This window comes from Panthera tigris, chromosome A1 (assembly GCF_018350195.1).
Source record: "Panthera tigris isolate Pti1 chromosome A1, P.tigris_Pti1_mat1.1, whole genome shotgun sequence".
NCBI classification, from domain to species: Eukaryota; Metazoa; Chordata; class Mammalia; order Carnivora; family Felidae; genus Panthera; species Panthera tigris.
Genome location: NC_056660.1, coordinates 41,385,380 through 41,400,259, shown reverse-complemented (window position 1 = coordinate 41,400,259; position 14,880 = coordinate 41,385,380). Strand labels below are relative to the sequence as shown.

The 14,880-nt window shown below is 36.4% G+C and overlaps 1 protein-coding gene across 4 annotated transcripts in view; it reads left to right on the top strand.

Moving 5' to 3' along the window:
• PCDH9 (protocadherin 9) overlaps positions 1-14,880 on the top strand; it is a 922,428-nt gene that overhangs the window by 681,622 nt on the left and 225,926 nt on the right. Inside the window, exon 6 of one of the 4 annotated variants that reach the window (XM_042977849.1) lies at positions 8,936-9,511. The exons of the other annotated variants lie outside the window; for them this stretch is intronic. The gene's annotated coding sequence lies outside the window, so the exon portion shown is untranslated. Of the gene's footprint in view, positions 1-8,935; positions 9,512-14,880 lie in introns of those variants that run through there. 4 annotated transcript variants of the gene reach the window in all.

The following is a 14,880-nucleotide window of genomic DNA, read 5'->3' as shown; positions in this document are numbered from 1 at the left end:
AGTAAGGTGTTGAGTGATGTTAAAGACATGGAAGTGGTGGATGCTCTGAGTGGTTTGCAAGAAAAGGAAGAAAGACTTAAAAAAAATCTTACTCTGGGGGCACCTGGGTGGCTCAGTCAGTTAAGTGTATGACTTCGGCTCGGGTCATGATCCCACGGTTTGTGGGTTCAAGCCCTGCGTCGAGCTCTGTGCTGACAGCTCAGAGCCTGGAGCCTGCTTCCGATTCTGTGTCTCCCTCCCTCTCTGCCCCTCCCCCACTCACACTCTGTCTCTCTCTCAAAAATAAATAACCACTTAAAATAAAAAAAAAATTACTATGAACATATCAGACACAAAAATATTTTAGTATGCCTTTATATATAATAAACAATACATATATAGTTTACTTTAAAGTTTTGCTTCCATTTTATTTAATGGCTTTAGAATCATGTTGAAAATTATACTTCTCCCTGAAGTATAAGCTTTTGTCAAATATTTTGCTGAGATGAACCTTTCACACTCCCTAGAGAGAATCTTACTCCACTCCAAACCTGTAATGGACTTTATCCCATATATGATGGTTAATTTTATATGTCAAGTTATCTATATCACAGTACTCAAATATTTGATCAAACATTATTCTAGATATTATTGTGAAGATATTTTTACATGAGATTAATATATAAGCCAGCAGACTTTTTAGTAAAGCAGATTATTCACTGTAATTGTGGTGAGCCTTGTCTAATCACTTAAAGGCCTTTATAGAAAAAAGGGGGTCTGGGGCACTTGCGTTGCTCAATCAGTTAAGCATCGGATTTTTTATCTCAGCTCAGGTCTTGATCTCAGGGTCTTGAAGTCAAGCCTCAGGTTGGACTCTGTGCTGTGTGTGAAGCTTACTTAAAAAAAAAATTACATTTAAAAAAAAAGTGGCCTTCCCAGTGAAGAGGGAATTCTGTCAGCAGAGTTCCCTTAGACTCAGATTTGAACTCTTCCCTGGGTCTCCAGCCCACCAACAACATACTCTGCAGATCTTGCACTTGACAGATTCTACAGTTATATAAACCAATTCCTTATACTAAATCTCATTCTCTCTCTCTCTCTCTCTCTCTCTCTCTCTCTCTCACACACACACACACACACACACACACAAACAGACCCTATTAGTTATGTTTCTCTAGAGAACCCTAATGCCCTATAAGAGGTGAATATTGAAGGTCTAGGAAATATAATTTGATAAAAGGTTCCATTCTGGCAAGAATAATTTCTCTGAACTTTCTAATTGTGGACAGTGTTTTCTGAGCATTTGTATAAATGAAAGTATTAAATTATTACCTTCCGGTGATATATGCTTTTTGTAGATGTTTCCCCCACTCCTAATTGCTTTCCATATTCATATTTTAATTGTTATCCTATTACCTTTCATTCTGTCTCTGTGAATAATATGCAGAAACAAAGAGCACAAAGCCCTAATTAATGAAAATATAAGTGAAACATTTGTATTGTCTGAACATCATTAGCACAGAAGACTTTTTAAGAGTATTCTTGTCACTGAATTAGACAACCAAGGTAACTCTAATGAGACGTATAAAAAAATATTTTACCTTCTTTTATTCCTGTATTGCATTTTTGGTTTTTTAGTGGTCTTGTCAAATAGAAAAGCACACTAGTTTTTCCACAGGGAGAATTCACAATGATTTACTTGGAGGGTCTTTTTAGTATTTAATGAAAATTTTACTGGGTAGCTTTTAATAGGAAGTTGTGAAAAAAACGTTCCCCTCACTTTGGTCACTGAATACCCAAAGCCTAGAGGACTTCCTGTTCAGTGACTAAGTTATTCAGTGACCAAATGTGCCCTGGATAAAAGATTTATTTTAATTAGAATAACTGTTTGAATGACTTCTGTGTTAATCTTTACAGAGTAAACACTAAAGACTTTTCAATAGTCTGCAAGGCTCTACATAATCTGGCCGCTGGCTCTCTCCTTGACCTCATCTCCCCACACATCTCCCTTATTTCTCTCAACGTCAGCACGACAGGCTTCCGTTTATTCTGCAGACCTGCAAGGCTAATTCTGCCTGGAATGTTCTTCATCCAGGTATCCTCAAACTCCTTCGCTTCTCTGAGGTTTCCTGTTTAAATGTCACATGCTCAGTGGATCTTTTACGCTACATGAAATGTCAACCGATCCTATCCATCTTACCTCTTTATTATGTATATCGAAAAACTGTCTGCTAATTATATAATTAATTAATTAAATAGTTAATATGGACACCGTAGATAGGTTTTGGGTTCATTCCAGTCCAGATCCTGTATCTCCAAGAGTGATGGCAGTGCTCAGCCCTCTCGGAACATAATGCATCATTAGCTGACTAATGAGCCATGAAGACTCAAGGGTGCTCATAACCAGGGTGCTCACATCACTGTGTGCAATGCAACTAGTGGTTCTCATCTAGGCAGATAATTAGAAATACCTGAGCGCACTCCCAAGACTCCCACGAAACACATGCCAGATAGCTAGATATTATTTCCATCCTTCATCTCCATCGTTTCTAAAGTTGAGGTCTGTTCCTCAGAACAATAGTGTGGAGAGCTAAAGAAGCTAATTCCTTTAGAGCTGCAATTTTAATAAGCTTATGTTGCACCCCCAAAATACTCCAAAAAGATGTGTCAGAGTTTTTAACTACTAACATTCAGCAGCAGAAGCCATGTAGATAATAGGAAGATGAGGCTTCCTTTTGAGTCTTATCTTTCTATCACGGACAGGTGAGGATTGAGTGTGATAACACATGGGAAGATTTTAGAAGGCCATAAAACAAGAGCACAACGAAATTTTTCTAAAAACCAGACAAATAAGTTTATTTTTATGTTGAACGAAATGGTGCTAAATGATTAAACTTATTCCTAGTATTAATTGATATGTTGGTTCAGGGGGCACCTGGGTGGCTCAGTCGGTTAAGCGTCCGACTCCGGCTCAGGTCATGATCTCGCAGTTCGTGAGTTCAAGCCCTGATTTGGGCTCTGTGCTGACAGCTCCCGAGCCTGGAGCCTGCCTCAGATCTGTGTCTCCCTCTCTTTCTCTGCTCCTCCCCGCCCCCACACACACTCTAGCTCTCAAAAATAAATAAACATTAACATATATATATTTTGGTTTAGGTACATCCTTCCTTGCACAAAAGGAAGAAAGGCACTGGGAAAGGCAAGGCAAGGCACAGAAGAAAGGATTGTAGATGAGAGACAGAAGACCTTTGTTGGGGCCTCAGCTACCCCAATCCCTAAGGTTTATGACCTTGAATAAGTCACCTGATAAAATCAAATTGCTTACTATCTATAAAATGCCAATAAGACCTTTCCTAAAACTGTATGGGATAGTGAAGATAATCAAATGAAATAATACTTGAAAAATTACTTTCTAAACTTAATGGGCCATACAGATATGTCTGAGTGGTCTGTGCAGATACATACCCTTGGTTGTTAAGATAACATTTGATAACTGATTACCTCATTTCACTGATATTATTACAAATGTAGTTAGGATTCTTTACAAAAGCACTTTACAGTGGCCATTTTGGAGTTATACTTTGAAATTTCTTCTGGGAACTAGCATCATATTCCTGGAAGGAATTGTTCCTTCATACTTCTGTTCCAACACTGTGATTATGATGAGGCTGCCAATGATGGTGTCACTGACTCTTGGAAAGTTGGAGGGAAGGTACGCAAGCAGTGTCAATCAGAGCCCTTCCTCAACACGGTGTTTAAATTAGAAGAGAATTATCTAGAATCCACTGGTAACCATAAAATCTGCTTTGCAGAGCTTTTCACCTCTTACGTTCTGAATCAATCCAGTTTGGTATGAAATTCTGGCAGATCATAAGTTAAAATGATACTTTAGGAACAAAGTGGCATAAAATTGTATTTGGGATTATCCCAGCTGTTGTTCTTCTCATGTCTGGTTCATTTAGTGGAGGGCTGGGCAGAAAAAGTTGTATGTATAGCTAGGAGCTTGTTATTCTAAGAGTTTCCACAAGAACATCTGTGATAATAGTATAGTGTTTTGGACTTAAAGGGGTTGCAAAAGTATTCAGTGTGTATGTGTGTGTGTGTGTGTGTGTGTGTGTGTGTGTGTGTGTGTGTGTGTTTGCTTAAAGGGACCATCTTATTCTATGTGTAACTCAGGGCCTAGTGGTGAGATGCTGCACAAGAAACCAGGCATATCAAGAAAATGTTTCCCTCTTGCTAACAATTTTTAATGTCCCCTCTATACAGTTTATTATTTCTACTGTTACTAAATATCGAAGTGGCCATATTCTGGTTTTTCAATATTGCATGTTCTGAAAAATATCATTTAAATATTATTCTGTTACGATCTTTCACTAATCAGAATGCCAAAAAAATTAGTGGATCTCTGGTTTGGTGTCCATTTATACCATGTATACATAAACAAAGAGCTTTGGATCAGAGGACTCAATAGTACTTCTTTATTACAGAGACATTTTATCCTTTGGGGGCCAGGTGTTTTTTATATAATAAATTGAGAAAAACAAAAAGGTGAGCCACTGTCTTATACTAAAATATGCCTGCCAGGTATTAATAACTATAGCTTTTGTCACACTTCACAAGAGCTATTTTTGAATTTGTTACGAATTTCAGAATCTCTGACAAGATTATGCTGCCAATATTCATAAAGGTACTAAAAAGACTGTCAGCCTTGATGTATGCTGCATTCATTAGACAGTTGCAGTGAGTCCAGAGACACAGGTAGAATAACTATTGTAGGAATGGGTGCAACTAAGGCCAATGTAAAGAGAAAGTGTGTATAAGAGACAAAGGAAAGGAAACGTAATAAAATTTTAATGAAGACATCCTTTAAAAGTATCTATTCATCTTTATAAAACAAGAGTTTTCATATTTTCCTGACTTTTCTCCAAAAATTACCCTGACTCTTCTGAATTATATAGTTGTATCTAAATGACATCCTAGAGTTGGGACCAGCTGAATTTCCAATTTTGAATTCATCTGGTTCATTCTTTGAGGTTGAAATATCAACATGCATCAATGAAAATAGCATTTCTTACAGCAAGAGGAAGGAAAACAAGTGAATCCCAACAACATGTATATTCTGTCATGGTAACCATTCCATGGTGTTATTTTTGGTTATATTTAAATTGGCTAATTGGATGGATTTCCATCCTCCATAAATGTGTGGCCCATACAGAGCTCCAGAAGTCAACCAATTGCACTAAAATTGGGTTTGATTAAATAAAATAAATTTTGGTAGTTTTTGCTTTTTTTTTTTTGGCTTTTCTTTTTGCAACTTTATATTTGGTTTCATTTTAACCAAAATATGTTGTTAGATTATATAATCAAATTAATAAAGTTGTTGGACAGCCATGCAAAATACTTGTTGACTTCTCTCTAGGCTTATGCCTCTTAAAGCTAACAGCACAATATTGTGGTTAAATAAGTGCATCGTGCAATGAATAAGTAATGACATTTCATCTATTTGAATTTAGTGACATGAAGAAAAAGTGCTTAAAAGCAGATGTTTTCATCAGTGAGTGTAAGAATGGGAGATCGGGATATAATGCTTTTAAAGTGAAGTAGATTTTAGAAGTATTTTGATTGTTAAATTTGCAAGAGACTGAAAGATAAATGCTTAAACTTTCAATAATTTACTGCTGTTTCTTAATTGTAATACATCGATACTTGCTCTACATGGGAAAATACGTGAAACAGGTTTAGAAGAGTTTTCAGAAAAATTCTTCCTTTTTGGTGTAACTTCAATATGGTATAGTTTACTTGGCTTTATGACCATGTAGTAGTTTTCTCTTTAATTTTATTTTAGAGAGAGAGAGAGAAGCGAGTGGGGGAGAGGGGCAGAGAGAGAGAGAGAGAGAGAATCTTAAGCAGGCTCCATGCTCACTGTGGAGCCTAATGCAGGGCTGGATCTCACAACCCTGGGATCATGACCTTAGCCAAAGCCAAGAGTGGGACACTCAACTGACTGAGCACCCAGGCACCACTTTATGACGATGTATTTTTTTAAGTTAATGATTTTATTTCTTTTTTAATTTTTTAATGTTTACTTTTGAGAGAGACAGAGAGAGAGTGGGGGAGGGGTAGAGAGAGAGGGAGACACAGATCAGAAGCAGGCTTCAGGCTCTGAGCTGTCAGCACAGAGCCCAGCGTGGGGCTCGAAATCATGAACTGTGAGATTATGAGCTGAAGTTGGATGCTTAACCAACTGAGCCTCCCGGGCATCCCCAAAATCAATGCTTTTAAAATAAGACTTTCTACTTCAGTTTTGCTTCTAAGTGAGGCATATGGGGCCCATGACATTAACAGTTAAAACTGGTAAACAAAATGTTATAATCACTGAGGACATTAGAACTATTTTTTTTTTAAATCACATGGATCCTTTCAATATAATGTATTCTTCTCAATTTCTTAACCATCTTATAGGATATTGATCAAAAATAGTGTTTACTCATCAAAAGTGAAAGATACATACTTACAGCCTCTTCTAGAAGATAAAATTTTTCCTATTTTTAGCAAATGAAATCCAGAATTACTAAATGATTATGTACTTTATAAACGTAAGCTATATATTCAGTACTATTTTTTAAGTTTATTTATTTTTGAGAGAAAGAAAAAGAGTACAAGCGGGGGAGGGGTAGAGAGAGAGGGAGACACAGAATCCAAAGCATGCTCCAAGCTGTCAGCACAGAGCTCAACGTGAGGCTCGAACTCACAAACTACAAGATCATGACCTGAGCCAAACTGGGACACTCATCCAACTGAGCCACCCAGGCGCCCCTGTGTATTCAGTACTTTTACTGTTATTGTAACATTTCTTCCAGGAAATAAGCCTAGGTACTTTTCATTACTTTCTTTTTTATATTTGCTTGTGCCTTTCGTTTCTTTTTCAGTTATTTAACTACTAGAACCTTTCTATAGAACTTAAAACTTAGAGGTCTATATGGAACTTATAGACTTTTATATAAAACCATTTTAAAAGTATAATATATTTTATTACAGCTCAGAAAATAGTTTATAACTTAATTCAACTTAGTGGCTACCTTATCTTTCATGTTCAATGAAATCATAAAATCATTATGGATATTTCTTTTATTTTCATAGTCTTCACATACTCCTTAAAATATTTTTATTATAAAAATCATAGTTCTTTGAAAAAAAGAGAAAAAGTTAAATGGTACAGAGATGTAAAAAATATAGATAGTTAAAATTTCCATAGCTTCCTGTCTCAGGCTTTAGTCTCGTATATATCTTCAAGATGTATAAATATGTGTAGGTATAAAGGTAAAAGAAATCAAGCTTGCCATGTTGTTGGTAAGTCTTTTTTTTTTTCCTTTGAACAACATATTTCAGAAAACTTTCACATTCTATTTATGCTGCTGACTTCAACCACTAAGTTGACTACGTAACACTAGAAACAACTAACATTTTAGGATCTAGCTAAAACAGGATCTTAGGATCCAAAGAACAATGATCTTCATTTAAAAAAAAAAAAAAAACCTCTTTCTCAAGGTAATTATTATACTCAAAGGCAAAGGGAATTTGATTATTAATTTATGAGTATCTAAATAGTTTTGTACTTTCTATTTACTTTTATATATTCTCAATATTTGACCTTAAAAAGTATAACCTGTGAGATGTAGAAAGGGGTTCAGTAGTCATTATGAGAAAACAGAAAAGTGAGTTAAAATTAAAAAAAAAGGAATAGATTGATAGTCTGGAGCGTATCCACAATTATCTGGAAACAGCTGGTGCCCTTTCACCATTGCTTCAAGTGGAGGCTCCGGTTTTATGCCTCTCTGCCAGAAATAACATCAGTCCAGAATCCTCGAATGCCAGCAGCACAGAGCTGCCAGGGTGTTGGGTGCATGAGGGTACAAGTGGCCTCCTCAGCCTGTGTGAAGATGTGTCACTAAGACCATGGGTAACCTTTTAACTTTTCCATAGACACTTTGAGGTATGCATATCTTTAAGCTACTACATCTTATCTGTAGTTAAACCATTTTCTAAAAACTAAAATTAGTTCTCATGCTGTCACAGTGTATTACACTCTTAAAAAAAGCTTTGATGCCAAACGCTAATAACAGGTAGAAAGAAAAGTGAAAGCCATGGTGAATGGCTACTATGATATGGGGGTGATCAATCAAAGATGAAATGAATCAAATATTTATATATTTGGAACAGAAAAGAACATTACAATTAACTGCTAAGAATGTTGAAAAACATTTAAATTTGTTTCATTTACGACTCATTTTCAGTGTCTTAAATGTTAAAACTCATGAGTCTAATTGTGAAGCTTTTCTAATCCTTATTTGGACAACTGATATGCTGACATATAGGACATGTTTAACCATAGAGATCTCCAACTTATGAAGTAAACACAAATAAAATACCTAGGTTGGATGAAACAGAGCAATTAGAGATGTATAGACATTTTCCTCATTTTACAGAGAAAGAAATTGTAACCCAGAGAATTTAAGTTAATGGGAGTCTGTAGCCTAAGTCTCTAAGTTCCTTTTTTGTTATTATTAATTTATAATTCCATAATGGAAATCTAACTTAAAATTCCACAGACATGTTGTTTTAATGCTTCACTAATTAGAATGTATAAACAGCATTTAAAATTTTTTTAACGTTTATTCATTTTTTTTGAGAGACCCGAGAGCGAGCTGGGGAGGGGCAGAAGGAGAAGGAGACACAGAATCTGAAGCAGGCTCCAGGCTCCACACTGTCAGCACAGAGCCCAAATCCAGGCTTGAACTCACAAACCATGAGCTCATGACCTCAGGCGAAATCAGCAGCTCAACCCACTGAGCCGCCCAGACGCCTCTAAACATCATTTTTAAATGAATACTATTTAAAACCTCAAATGAAAATTTGTTCTCCTTGTTCGTTTGTCCAGGAGCCTTCTTATACTTTACAGGTGTAAGGAGTGGACCACCAACCCAAATGAATCTCAAAACATGGTCTATATTTCTTAGAAGAGCCGCTAAAATTTAGAGGAGGTTTTTCGTCTTTTACTACACATTCTTGGAGTAAAGAATTTCAAGTGAATGAAAAAGACTCATACCATAACAAGAAGATTGCTTCTTGAGATGTTCATAATATACAATCCTTTTATTTTAACCTTATGTCTTGTTGGTAACAGTGCTTTCCACCGCCAGGTTGAAAACAATGATTGTTAATCAGCTCCCCATATATAACTTTTAATGAGTACATCACAGCAATACACTGAGATTAAATGGGGATAAAGACTGTTGTTTTCTTGTACTTGATAGGTATAGAGGGCAGCATCCTCCCAGTCTGAAAATAAATGCAATCTGTTATCAGCAAGTTCTCATTTGTCTTTTGTTCTTTAGACCAGAGTTCTTATCACCACCTGAGTCTGATAGAACCAATATTACCAAGAAAGCAGGGGACAAAAGGGATCAAAGACAGGGGACAAAGGAAGCAAAGACAAAAAAAAAAAAAAAAAGGTTTCAAAAACAAAACAGGGATTTTGTTTTTACCTCCAACACTTTATCATTTAAAGTTATTTTTAAAGTCCTTTTTCTTAAAGCACTCCAGTACTATCACGATAATAAGCATGGGGAAAACAATGGAGGATTAAAAACCACAGAGTTTTTAACATCAAGCATCTAACAGCCAGGCCTGAAGAAATAGGAGAAAATATTGGTAGAAGTCAGTGAGTTGCACTTAAAGGTAGATAAACACTTCAAAAGAGAAAGAGATTAGTAAAGTATTTCAGAAGGCAGTGTTCTCCCCAGAGTGAGTTCTCAGAATGATCATGATAATGCAACCAACATCAGCAAAGGATTTAGTTGTGCTATAATTGCATAAAATCTCTGATTTGCTCACTATCAGTTTATTTGCTGGTAAGAAGAGAGGGAAAACTGTGTTGGTGATACTAACCAGAATTTTATGGTTTCATTCATCAGCAGGCATATGGAAGTACCAATTGTATTTGGAGGATTCTGCTAATTTCTAAATAGCATTTATTTTAGCATGTATGGGGTACTAGATTGAGGAAAAATAGAGACTTTTTTTCTTTTTCTTGTTAATGTGACAGTTTACTTTAAAAAAAAAGATACCACAAAGACACTTAATAGATGGCACAAAGATAAGAATCCCCCAAATAGAGATATGACTATGGAACCAATCTACCTCAATTAATAGATATCCAATACTCAAAGCCCTGCGGTAAGAGAGAAGTAAAATGTTACTAAGTCAGCATTAAGTTTTCATCTCATTTGAGGTGGTTTCAGGAGATAAGCCACACACTGTCTAAAAGTAATGAAGTCTGAAAGGTAGGCCATTGGGAATCCTTGTCACAAACACATATCTTCTCATGCTCTGACAGTATTAATAATTTCTTTCCATAGACAAAAGACCTTCAAAACCCCAGGCCATATCAGGAGGAAGTGGGAGAAGCTTAAAAAGAATTTAAAGTTAAAACCTGTACTTGAATTTGAAATTGTAAGCAGAGAAGTTATTGCTTATTAAATTCCCCTAATAGTGATTGACAATAACAAATTATCAGTATAACTTAATTACATTTGTAGGGAGATAAGTGTGTGTGTGTGTGTGTGTGTGTGTGTGTGTGTGTGTGTGTGTGTCTGTGTGTCTGTGTGTTCAGGGTATACTTTGTGAATGCATTGTGTGTATGTTTATGACTCTTATCATAAAAGTTTTGTTTGGATCATTGAATTCCTGCAAAAGAGAATTTTTTTTTCTGAAACAAGTAGAGTCCTTTTCCTCCTCCCCCTGCCCATAGTATGGTAATATAAGTTCTTTGTAGTATGCAGTACTATCTTGTGCTTATGTGGTATTGATCTGTATGAGGAGCCTTTTCCTTTATATCTTTGTTCTGTAATGGTGGTATATATCATATTTTTATGACACAGATATATACTACCTACTCTATAAGACAGATATAAGAAGAAAATGCAAATGAATTGGTTTGATCTATCAGATACTTTTGCAGACAGAAAAAAAATTTTTAAACAAACTTCTTATAATAAAAAGAGATTGCATAATATTCAGTTCCAATACAATTTTATTGAGTATTCGAGAGACAATCAGATTTCATTACATCTCAACCAACAGTGTAGTTGTTAGTTTTAGGAACAAATTTGACTCTACCGACGTGCAAACAAAAAGAAAGAGATACAAACCTTTTTGTTGCTCAGAAAACTTCATACAAATGGTAATAAAAGGTAGTTACTTTTTCTCTGAAATAGTTCACTTTAGTGCGATAGGTTCTATTTTCTCAGCTGTCAGTACTATTATTGGCGTAAAGACTGGGTGTATAGCTAGAATTTTCCAATTCCCTTAAGTGGGGATTCTGTGTCCGAAGAAATGGTGCATTTCAAGTCCTTTTCAACCTGTCAGTATTTGAGAGTTATTAACTTCAACTTCCTTTCTGCCTTTTGAAATCTGACACTGATTTGTCCCATATTTCCCAGAGGCCTCTATGTGCAATTAGCCATTGGATTCACTGAGTAATTACTTCATTTTTCATGTAAAATGCTCTTGATTTATTATATACTTGGGAGGCAATGGCAGAGATAGGTCAACAGCAGTTAGAGGAGATTAAAGTAGATATTCTATTTAACTGTGGAAGCCATCAATCCCCATAAGTCCGCTAGCGAAGAGCAAGAAGGGTGCCACTCAAAGTTGAACAGTGGGTTTCTAGGTGAATTTGCCACTGCTTTGAAAATCCACTGAGTAATGGGAGGACATTTTTAAAACTCCTACCTTACAAACTTATCTAAGTGAGTAGTGGAATGATACATCACTTAGGATAAATTCAAGAAAAAAATGTTTTTAATTCGCAGCAAGAGTTTTGCAGCTCTTCTAAACTGTAAATCAGTGCAGTTTTACTGTTTAAAAGGAAAAAAAGGAGGCCATTGTTATACTCTTCCTGCCATCCTTTTAGGAGAATTTTGCTAGCGGTTGCTGTGCTAATGTAATACTTTTCTAAATGGATTTTCCCTGTGTATGGATAGGTTACTCTGACTTAAATAAATGATACTTTACAGGGTAATACAAAAGGTATGGCTGGCTTAGAATGAAGAGAGGTTGTTTCCTTTTGACTAGGTACTCACGTTTTGTGTGTAGTTTTGTAGTTGATATTGTACAGCTGAAAATTACACTTCACTTGCTTGGGAAAACACATTTTAGCAAGATGCCAGTACTTTGTTTCTGTGTGTACAATTGCACTATCACTAGGAGCTTCCTCAGTAGAGTAGTTTCCTTCTGTGGGGCTGGCATCTGAAGAGAGGATAATTGAGTGACCTTGTATGGCTGGGGAGGAATGCCGGGTCAGAAATGGAAGATTCCCCTGTGAAGGGAACTGCTGAGAGTTTTCACTGCACAAGATAACAAAGCAGGGGTGGATCTTTCAAAAATTATAAAGCTAGCTCCAAAGGCACTGGACTGCCTCTTCCTCTGCCATTTCTGTTTTTATAGTTCTAATTCTAGTCATTGAGAGAAGGTGAAATTGCTGGAAGGAAAAATAAAAGCTATTCCTTCAGGGTTGTCACCATTTACTTTAACAACATATTAGTTATTATTGCTGTCATTTAGGGTTTTTTCCTATAATCACATCTTCACCCCTCTTACTTTAGAGACTACCTCATAATAACTCACCAATGGAGCTACTGTAATTTGATTCTTTTTAGCATTTATTTAGGGACGCATATGGGTATCTTTGAACAATTGATATGTGTATGCATCATTACTGCATTTGATAAGTTATCTCTAATAAATGATCCATTCTTGTCTACTTTCTTTTATCTTCAACTTTCTTTTCTTTATTAAAAAAATTTTTTTTAATGTTTATTTATGAGAGAGAGACAAAGTGTGAGTGAGGGAGGGGCAGAAAGAGAGGGAGACACAGAATCCAAAGCAGGCTTCAGGCTCTGAGCTGTCAGCACAGAGCTCGACGCAGGGCTCAAGCTCATGAACTGCGAGATCATGACCTGAGCCAAAGTCGGACACTTCACCAACTGAGCCACCCAGGTGCCCCATATCTTCAACTTTCTTATACATTTTGGGCCATCATGTCAAGGTATGTTTAAAAAGGTAATAGGGCAAGCAGGTTTCCTTATGTAGGTTTTACCATATGGAACCTCATCAGTCCAAAGGGAACTGAGTCTGTGAAATAAGAAGTCCAGAACCCTGGACTTTCTACTGCGGAGTATCAGCACCAGGTCCCCACACGTTCCTTAATACTGTCACCTATTTTACATAAATTGAAAGAGAGGGGAAAGAGAAACCAATCATCTGCAGAGAAAGAGAAACCAATCATCTGTAGGTCAAAGTAGTGGGAAAGATTTATATCTAACATACTAAACGATGAGTTCAGAGAGAGAATTCTATCTTTAATTAAAAGAAATGACAGGACAATATTTGCCAGTCTGGAATTCTCTTTTTAGTAGCTTGAATAAAACAAGGCGGCCGGCTGTGTTCCACCCTGACACTTACAGTAATTTGGGAATGATTACACACGGAAAAATGGACAAAACTAACAACATACGTCTTACATAGTCAGATATTTTCCCCAAGGAGTGTCCAGTGAGAGTGATGATGTTTTCTGAAAAGCTCCTGTAGAGGATTAGTGCTCCTTGTTTTAGCATCCCAAAACAAAGCCGGCCAAGGACTGAGGAAATCCCAGGAACATTCGTAGTCAAATTCCAGAGCCACTGCAAGGCCCGCCTGCTCAAATTCAGCTCAGGCAAGCAGGGAATGGCTCACAGTCCTTTGATGCAGTTTTGCTTGCACCAAAAGCAATCATGTAAGTTTATCATTTATAAGTAATCCAAAAGACAGACAAGTTGCCTTATTCACACAGATTTTGTTCAAAAAATTATTCTAACTTTTAAAAAAATATGTGACTTTGAGATACTCTTGCTGGGGATGTGTTAAGTGTGTTTTGAGCTTCCATTCATGTGAAATTTGACATTGTTGTTTCAAATATTCATTTCAGGTATTTGTTCCAGATATTAGGTTTCCGACATTCAGAGAAAAACCAGAGTATCAAAAGCATCTTGGATGTTAACTCCCAATGCGATGAGAACTGATCTCTTTCAAAATACCCATAAAATAAGAGGACAAATTATGCCAAAATAAAGAATATTAGTGATTCAGGAGAGGAAGGAGGAGAGAGAGGGAGAGAGATTTCAAAGCATTGCGTACATTTAAAAATACACGGAATTTAAGACTATCACGATTTTTAGGCAGTCTAGCTTGACAACATTTCTGAACTTTGAGCCATACAGATATTCCTCTTCTGGGGAATCTTCATTCTGACAAAATTGTTAATCAAAATATTTGTGCAAGACACAGGGCTCTTATTTTTATCTTTTATTAGCACCACAGGATCACAGTCACTTTACATAACATTTGTAACTCAGACCTCAGGTGTTCTTTCTTTATGCTTGTTCAGTTCATAATTAAAATAAATAGCATTATCTCTTCTCTAAGGCACTTACAATAGGGAAGCTCCAGTTAGTGGAAGCTTTCTGCCCTTCTTCATAGGAATTGAGAGGCGGCTTTCCGCTTGAGGCTATTATTTATTTTTATTGAGCACCAATTATGTCCAAGCCTGGTGCTCAGTCCTAGGAATAATAAGGAATAATACTGTCATCGCCCCTTCTACTGGGGGAATCAGACCGATACTCAATTAAGTAGTGAACATAAGAGCTTTGAAAGGGAAGAGCTGTGCAGTGGAGGTGTAAATAAATGGAGGGATTTAAGTACCTTTTAGGAGCTAACCTCCAACAGTTAAATTGGGTGGAGTGAAGGACTGGGTTGTGAAAGCAGACAGACCAGTGTTAACTTTCAACACACCGAAGCAGAAAAGAG